Source organism: Zeus faber, assembly GCF_960531495.2.
Source record: "Zeus faber genome assembly, chromosome: 1".
NCBI classification, from domain to species: Eukaryota; Metazoa; Chordata; class Actinopteri; order Zeiformes; family Zeidae; genus Zeus; species Zeus faber.
Genome location: NC_137193.1, coordinates 37,762,989 through 37,772,949, shown reverse-complemented (window position 1 = coordinate 37,772,949; position 9,961 = coordinate 37,762,989).

Below are 9,961 nucleotides of genomic sequence, written 5' to 3'. Positions count from 1 at the left end.
GCATTTCTTTCTGTTGCATTTCACATAAAGGCATCCCAGAGGGCCAAAAAACATTGTAATGGCGAACAAAAACACACCTGGACTTTTGACATTTAAAGGAATTTCTTCTCTTCTACATTGGTTTACATTAACTGTCACAATTAATTAGAAACAGAAAATTATCTGAAGCTAATTGTCGCCATTTATGTTATGTCAATATTTCACAGTCCCTTAAAAGTCGTCGTCGTCGTCGTCCAATAAGCCTGGTTGACACGCCAGGATGGTGGACACTTTTCTCTGTCTGCGACACTACTCAAGCAATGAAACAGGAAGTAATCTCAGGAAGTGCAGCATCTTCATGTGTCCCCTTGGGCCCCATGTTTTGCTACTGAATCAGCTTGCATCCACATCGACGGAGCTGAAGTGGAGAGTCTCCTGCTTCAAGTTCCTCAGTGTGTTCATCAGTGATGACCTCTCCTGGTCCGGGCAATCGGACGCGGCAATAAAAACTGCCCAAAAGCGCCTTTTCTTCCTGAGGGACTCAAGAAGTTTGGCATGTCTGTCAGGACTCTCACCAGCTTCTACCGATGCAGCATTGAGAGCATTCTCACTGACAGCATCACCGCCTGGTACGGCAGCTGCTCCGCTGCTGATCGCAAGTCGCTCCAGAGGGTGGTGAAGACAGTGGAGCGCATCATTGGCTGCCACCTCCCCTCTATGCAAGGCATCTACCGCACACGATGCCTTAGGAAAGCACGGAAAATCATAAAGGACTACAGCCACCCAGGCTACGGACTGTTCAGACTGTCGTCTGGTCAATGTTACTGGAGCATCCGGGCACGGACTACCACACTCACGAACAGTTTTTACCCTCAGGCCTAATCGTATCGTACCGAAACGACCTTGTGTTGTACTGTACACTTGACAAATAAAACACTTTGAAGATGAACATATATAGCGGCACTTAAGGGGAAAAGCAAAGTATGTTGAAGAAAAGGCCAAACTGAGAAAGCCAACGTCAACACCAGAAGTATTAGTTTGAAAGGTGTATATTTCATTAAAGGCCTAATGCAGAAAGGTTCTTGGAAAGTTTAGTATTCCATACTCATTAATACAATATACAGAATGTGTACTTTCTTGTCATTTGCAAGAATTCTTCTCTCCATAGCTTCCAGAAAACCTCTTCAGGAGATCACTGTAATTATGCTGGGTCAAAAGACTTCTGGGAAAAGTGCAGCAGAAAATATTCTCCTCCGTAGCAAAGTCACTTATGCGAATGAAAAATGTCAACAGCATGCGCAGAATGATGCTGGAAGACGGGTCACAATGATTGACACTCCTCGCTGGTTGAAAATATCCCCCAAATCTACCAAAGAAACAGATAGAGAGATAGTTCGAGGGTTTTCTCTTTGCCCAAAAGGAGTCCACCCTGTGCTGCTGGTCATTCCTTTGGACATGGCATTCACAGAGGAACACCTAGATCTGTTTGATGCCGGTGTCTGGAAACACACGCTCATCCTGGAGACTGGAGACCGGCTGCTAGAAGAATGGAGAAGTTCGAACAAAAGGAAATGAAGAAAATCCTGAAGCCTCGCCTGGAGAGTGTGTACCGACGGAGAGAACTGGAGCTGATGACAGGGTTTAGAGAGATCCTCATGGATCTCAGTTGGAGATCAAGAAAGAGGAAAAGAACACTCAACCCCTGTAGCGTTATCACCACTTTAAGAATTAAAATTGCACTCGTTAAAAAGGGGATGAATTTGAGTAGTGTTATATGGTTTATTAATTACTAAATGATCATATTAAATTATATTTCTTTAGGGGGCACCACTCTTGTTTATTACCAATAGAAAATAATATAAACCAAAATATCTTTGATTGTTCAGTCTCAGAAGGGTTTGGAGCTTTCGTCCAACCATTAATCACTATTCACCTCTAAAGGATCACTCACAAACACTTCTTTCCAATAAATGGATTTATGTTATCTACTTGAATAAATGAAGTAATAGTAAACATGAAAAATGAAAAAAATGTAAAATAAATGATTGAGAAAATAAACAAATGAATGCAGGATTCTACCGACTCCCTCTTTCTCTCTGGTTCCCTGTGACTGTTGGGACTCCTGGCAGCAGTCACTGGCCGTCACATTCTAGTAGAGACTTTGAGTTGGGAATTTTTCCATGTTTTCCATATATATATATTCCATATATATATATATATATATATATATATATATATATATATATATATATATATAATATAAACATATATTCAGGGGGAAAAAATTTGACACAAAATCTTAAAATAAAAGCAAAAATTTGAAAATTTAAAGTTTAGAAAAATTATTTTTAACATTCTTTTTAGAATCATCAAAAAAATTGTATTCAAAGATAATAAAAGTAGATATTAGAATGATGGTTTAAATTGATAAAGAGGGATGTCAAGTTCAACTTGGGTATTCCTAGGTGAGAGAGGAATATAATTAAAACAAAAATTAAAAATAAACATTATAATAATAAAAGTTTAAGAAAAAAAAATTACAGTATGTTTAGACTTATCAAAAAAATGATTCACAGATAATAAAATAATATAGGAAAAGACAAAGGTTTGAATTGATATAGAGGAATCCTAGGTTCAACTAGTATACAGTATGAAAGTGAGGCAACGAGAAATTTTTAAATCAACAACAATACTTTAAATGAAAAATTCAAGTCAGAAATGATTAAATAAAATTGTTTGGAGTAATACTGAATCCTAAATTCATAAAAGTGGATTTGTCTCATTAAACTAATGAATTCTAAAGTAATACAAATAAATCTGGATTACAAAATTGATGGAAGGAGGAGATCTGCTCTCTTGCAAATGCAGTCAATTCAGTTGACCAAAGAAACCACATGATGGTGCTGTATTTTATCTACTTCACATCAAGCAGAGGAAATGTATTACATACGCCGTACCAGGCATGTGCCTTTTGATCGGGCAAGGTGGGCGATGTGTGTACAGAGGTTGTGTTTTCCATTAATGCTGTCGTGTTTTCCATTATTGCCGTTGTGTTTTCCGTTGAGGCGGTACTGTTTTCCGTTAATGCTGTTGTGTTTTCTGTTGATGCTGTCATGTTTTCCATTAACGTGGTTGTGTTTTCCGTTAATGCTGTCACATTTTCCCTTGATGCGGTTGTGTTTTCTGTTAATGCGGTTGTGTTTTTCGGATCACACGCAAAGCATTTTGCTATGCAGCTCATTTGACATGTCTGGATTTGCAACGCGTTTTCTAAATGCTGTGCATGTCTTGTCATATTGGAGAAGATGTTCTCTTAATTTGCTTTTATTTTATCTATTTGCATGTGTTTTCTAAAGTTGCAGTACGTTGAGCTCTCAGGACCACTGTAGATTTAAAACTCAGGAGCATTGTTTTTAAATTTGCTTACATATGAGTATTGACAAAAAAACAAAATGTCACGTAATGTGTGTTGTTAGATTAAGTAATTCATTCACATACTAAAGCTATAGCTCTGTTTCTTTTGTGAATGTTTATGGGGAAAAGTTTCCTCTTCTTTTTCTTTCAGCTGCTCCCGTTAGGGGTCGCCACAGCAGATCATCTGCCTCCAATACCTTCTGTTCTGCACATCTTCCTCGCTTACACCAACCGCCTGCCTGTCCTCCCTCACCACATCTATAAACCTTCTCTTTGGCCTCCCTCTTCTCCTCTTGCCTGGCAGCTCCATCCTCAGCATCCTTCTTCCGATGTAACTCTCATCTCTCCTACACACGTGTCCAAACCATCTCAATCTCGCCTCTCTCACTTTTCCACCAAACTGTCCAACCTGAGCTGTCCCTCTAATGTACTCAATCTTAATCCTGTCCATCCTTGTCACTCCCAGTGAAAATCTCAACATCCTCAACTCTGCCAGCTCCAGTTCAGCCACCTGCCTTTTTGTCAGTTCCACCGCCTCTAAACCGTACAACATGGCTGGTCTCACTGCCGTCCTGTAGACCTTCCCCTTCACTCTTGCTGGAACCCTTCTGTCACAGATGACTCCAGACACTCTTCTCCACCCACTCTACCCTGCCTGTACTCTCTTCATCACCTCTTTCCCGCACTCTACGCTGCTTTGGATGGTCGATCCCAAGGATAGATTCATGGTGGAAATTTTCTATTGTTTATCTATGACAACCTTTATTATTTAAAGTTTTTTTTTGTGCTGGCTTTATTATTGTACATAGAGAAAAAAGTGCTAGTAATTGTTCAATACAATATTTTGCATTTCATACTGTTCATTTCCTGTCCCTACAAATGCAGGACCGGCCTGTGCATACTGACCAGATGTTCTTCAACCTGAAGGCGGATTTCAAGTCAACCCGGGCTCCCGGAAAATTAATCTATTGAATCATGTCCCGGAGTACCACTGTTCAACTTTTTTCTTGCTACACATAACAAAATTTGAACCAATTCATTTAAATGGGGGATTATTTTGTGCTACATAAAACAAATTTGAACCAATTAATTTGAATGGGGAGATTTTCTTCGAATTTAGAAGGGGGTGGGGCATGGGGAAGGAGGGGGGCGCAGATATGTACACTAAAACTAAAACCAACATGACAAAAGTATGCATAACAATTTTCCCCATAAATTTGTTTCATTTTCAGGTTTTTAATATGAAAACTACATGACCCATGAGGCAATTCCATCAAGATGCATAACAAAATGGTGCAGAATGGTCGTTTTTGTAGTTTCTAGGATTAGGGTTAACTTTAGGGTTTGAAACGTTTATAAATAATTGCGTAAATATTACCCATTGTATATAATCATTTGTTTTTTCTCCTGTAGAAGCCACAAGTCTGCATGATATCAACCTTGTTTTAAGAAAAACATGTTTTATTTGCAATGTCATGGAGACTACACTACCCATAAGCCTAAATGTTACAGCGACATCTCTGATTGGTGAAGCTCGCTGTTACAATGGAAATGTTTACCGCACTGGCTAAGGGGTACACAGGCACGCAAATGCTGTTTTTATATCCAGTTAAATTGTATCTATGAATGAAAGTCATGCACCTGTAGTTTCTTTGTTGTTGATGATGTGTTGATGAAGAAGGAATCTCCACTGACGCTGACTTGATTATAATAATACGTTTATTACAAGTAAGAACAGCATCAAACCAGACTTGCCATGGATGTCTGGGAGAGAACAGAAGTCAAATGCATTCCCTCCCGAATGGAACTAGGGAGTGTCCTTTATACTTGTACAGAGATAACGTAGCACATCTGGTTCCAATCCATAGGTCACAGTTCAGTGCCTGACTGACATACATCTAAGCACATTCCACTTCCCTTATCACCGGGGCCCCTGGCACTTCTTTCCTCACAGGGGCTGGCAATGTCTGTTCGTAATTATATTTTACAATGGGCTCTCTCTTGGGAAACCAGTGCCCTATTCACCCCAAATATTCCAGACACCTCACGCCCAACCTTGAATTTAATAGACCATTCAATAGAGAAAAAGTGAAATCAGTATCCCGCTTATATTTTGTGCAAGTCAGAACAAAATTTAAACCCATTCATTATAAATTTTAGTGTTGTTTTACATGTTCCAATAGCATATATATTTAGTATAGAACAGAATAGTTATAGAGAATATAGAATAGTTTAAAAAGTTAGAAAAAGTTAGGTTTGATAGAGGCAAGAGAAAAAAACAAAAACAGGATGTGATTTATTGTCAAACAGTGTAAGAAAACCATAGGGAATGTTTGTGTATGTGTGCCTTGATGATTCTAGAAGGTGGAAAGAAACAGTAATTAGGAAGAAAGACAATCCAGGTCAGAAAAGTTATAATATGAAAAAGACTCCATTGAAATTCTATAATTTTTTGCGGAGGAACCCTTATTCTTACCCTGTTTTTTAAATGAATTTAATTCTTTTAATAATTATATTATTATATTTTGTAAATACATTTTTCTTTGCTTGCTTTGCTTTATAGTCACTATCTGATGCCTTATTTTAATGTAAATCACATGTTGTTTATGAAAGGTGCTATACAATTTATTATTATTATTATTATTATTATTATTAATCTAGCCACTGGGGGTGCACAAGCCAGTGTATCATTGGTACCGGTCCCAAGCCCGGTTGAATAGAGAGGGTTGCGTTAGGAAGGGCATCCGGTGTAAAAACCATGCTAAATCAAACATACAGACAACAAATCTGATTTCCATACCAGATCGGTCGCAGCCCGGGTTAACAACAACCGCCACTGGTGCCATTAGCCATCTGATCTCAATGGGCATGTTGGCGAAGGGATCAGAGTCATAGGTGATGAGAAGGTGATGGGTAGGTATGGTGTCAAGGAGAGGAATGTGGAAGGACGGATGGTGGTGGATTTCGCCAAAAGGATGGAATTGGCTGTTGTGAATATGTATTTCAAGAAGAGGGAGGAACACAGGGTGACATACAAGAGTGGAGAAAGGTCCACACAGGTGGGCTCCATCTTATGCAGGAGGTGCAATCTGAAAGAGATTAGTGACTGCAAAGTAGTGGTAGGGGAGTGTGTTGCTAGGCAGCATCAGATGGTGGTCTGTAGGATGACTCTGGAGGCCAAGAAGAGGAAGAGAGTGAAAGAAGAGCCAAAGATAAAATGGTGGAAGTTGAAAAGGGAGGAGTGTTGCATGTGTTTTAGGGAAGAGGTAAGGCAGGCAATAGGTGGGAATGAACAGTTACCAGATGACTGGGAAACAACGGCAGAAGTGGTGAGGGAGACGACCAAGAAGGTACTTGGTGTATCATGCGGGAAGAGGAAGGAAGACAAAGACTTTTGGTGGTGGAATGAGGAAGTACAGGAGAGCAAAGAGCAGAAGAGGTTTGCAAAGAAGAAAAGGGATAGTCAGAGATATGAAGAAAGTAGACAGGAGTACAAGCTGATGGGGTGCAAGGCGAAGAGTGAAGTGGTAAATGCATACGAGTTGTATATTAGGTTGGACAGTTAGGAAGGAGAAAATGACTTATACCGATTGGCAAGACAAAGGGACCAAACTGGGAAGGATGTACAGCAGGTTAGGGTGATGAAGGATAATGATGGGAATATGCTGACTAGTGAGGAGAGTGTGTTGAGAAGGTGGAAGGAGTACTTTGAGGATTTGATGAATGAAGAAAATGAGTGGGAGAGAAGAGTGGATGATATGGAGATAGTGGATCAAGAAGTGCAGCAAATTAGCAAGTATGAGGGGAGAACAGCATTAAAGAAGATGAAGAGTGGAAAGGCAGTTGGCTCAAAAGACATACCTGGGGAAGTATGGAAATGTTTAGGTGAGATAGCAGTGGCATTCTTAACGAGACTGTTTAACATTTACATTTACATTTACATTTAGTCATTTAGCAGACGCTTTTATCCAAAGCGACTTACAAGGGAGAATAACATTCAGCTACATTGCGACAGAGATTAGTGTAACAACAACATTGGTGTAACAATAAATACTGCAAGGTGGTGCTAAGTAATTGTAGATTAGGACAGGAGGTACTCACTGAAGAGCTGGGTCTTCAGGTGCTTCTTAAAGACAGAGAGGGAGGTCCCCGCTCTGGTCATTTTTGGCAGCTCGTTCCACCAACGTGGAACTACAAATGAGAATAGCCTGGATTGCCGTGGCTGTATGGCCGGCAGAGCCAGGCGACGCTCATTTGACGAGCGCAGCATCCGGGGGGCAACATGTGCTCTTACAAGAGCACTTAAGTAGGCGGGAGCATTCCCAGCAATCACTCTGTAGGCCAGCATAAGAGACTTGAACTTGATGCGGGCGGCTACAGGTAACCAGTGGAGCTCGATGAGCAGCGGAGTGACATGTGCCCTCTTTGGCTGGTTGAACACCAGTCGCGCCGCCGCATTCTGTATCATCTGTAGTGGCTTCACCGCACAGGCCGGCAAGCCTGTTAAGAGGGCATTGCAGTAGTCGAGACGGGACATCACCAAGGTTTGTACCAGCAGTTGAGTGGCATATTGGGTCAGGTACGGCCTGACTTTTCGGATGTTGAGTAGTGCGAAGCGGCAGGACCGGGAGACGGCGGCAACATGGTCCGAGAATGTCAGTTGGTCATCAATAATGACACCAAGATTCCTTGCAGCCTTGGTAGGAACAAGAGATAGAGAGTAGATTTTAATATCAATGTTGTGATAAATACCTTGTTTGGCCGGGAAGACCAGCAGTTCCGTTTTCGCCAGATTTCGCCAGTTTAACACCATCCTGGAAAGGGAGAGGATGCCAGAGGAGTGGAGAAGAAGTGTACTGGTACCCGTCTTCAAGAATAAGGGAGATGTACAGAGCTGCAGTAACTACATGGGAATAAAGTTGATCAGCCATAGCATGAAGCTATGGGAGATGCTGGTGGAAAAGTACAGGGGAGGCTAGAGGGAGTTGCACTGCGTCTTTGTGGATTTAGAGAAAGCATATGATAGGCTGCCGAGAGAGGAAGTGTGGTACTGTATGAGTAGGTCGGGGGTGGCAGAGAAGTACGTAAGAGTGGTACAGATTATGTATGAGGGCAGTCGGACAGTAGTAAGGTGTGCAGTAGGCGTGATGAAGGCATTCAAAGTGGAGGTAGGATTGCATCAAGGATCAGCTCGGAACCCTTTCTTGTTTGCAGTGGTGATGGACAGGTTAACAGATGAAATAAGGCAGGAGCCTCCATAGACTATGATGTTCGGGGTTTATATTGTGATCTGTAGCGAGAGTAGGGAGCAGGTTGAGGAGAGCCTGGTAAGTGGAGGCATGCATTAGAGAGAAGAGCAATGAATGTCAGCAGGAGTAAGACAGAATACATGTGCCTGAATGGGAGGGAGAGTGGCAAAAAGCTGAGAATGCAAGGAGTGGAGCTGGAGGAGGTGGATGAGTTCAAGTACTTGGGGTCGACCATCCATAAGGATGGAGCTGCCAGGCAAGAGGAAAAGAGGGAGGCCAAAGAAAAGGTTTATGGATGTGGTGAGGGAGGACATGCAGGCGGTTGGTGTAAGGGAGGAAGATACGCAGAACAGAAGGTATTGGAGACAGATGATCGGCTGTGTAGACCCCTAATGGGAGCAGCCGAAAGTTTAAGAAAAATTATCATTATTATTATTACTATTATCTATATTTTTTTGGGGGGGGGGGTCCAGCCCGTAGGGCTTGTTCCAGGAAAATTCTCAGAATTTTGAAATTAAAAACTATTTGAAACAGAAGAAAAGCAAAAGCTACGAACAAGTATACGTCTTGCTTGAACCAGTATGTCACAAACACCTTGCAGTTGAAGTTTCATTCAAATCGATCAACATACAGTATGGAGCAGAAATTTGTGAAAAACCGACCAAATTTGATCTATATTACAGATGCGGTCCAATGCAATTCACACCAAAATATGTCCAACTTGGCTAAAACTACCTGATACACAATAATGACAGAAGTTATGGTTGAGGTGTAATTTAAACCGGTATGTCATAGCATCTCGTGGTTTAAGTTTCATCCAAATTCATCCACATACGAAGCAGATATTAGTGAAAAACCGACTGAGTGAAAACTTTGACCTCGGATATTCAGGTGGTCGGTCTTGACTGACATGACACTATTCATAATTAAAATGAACGAGATGAGATTTGCAGTAAGACTTTTAGGATTTATGACGTCATCATACTATTTACTATAAATTTGCAGGTTCTGGATCAGAATATCCACCGGATCGTGTCCAATGTGCGGTGTAGACTCCGTCGCTCTGTAGTGGATAGAGATAACAAACTATGCGTTAACGTATCCATTATGTACTCTCTTACCTGGTAGACGTCTGTAGATCTGTTCGATTGATATTTTTTCTCTTTGGTTTCCATTACTTTGCCGGACTAATGAAAAATACGAAAAACAGTAGTCCACAAAAACTTGTGACCACATCGAGTCAAATCCACTGAAATGAACAAGTGAGTGATGCGTTCAAGATCCAACGAGTCGTCGGAAAAATAGAAGCCTTGCAATGG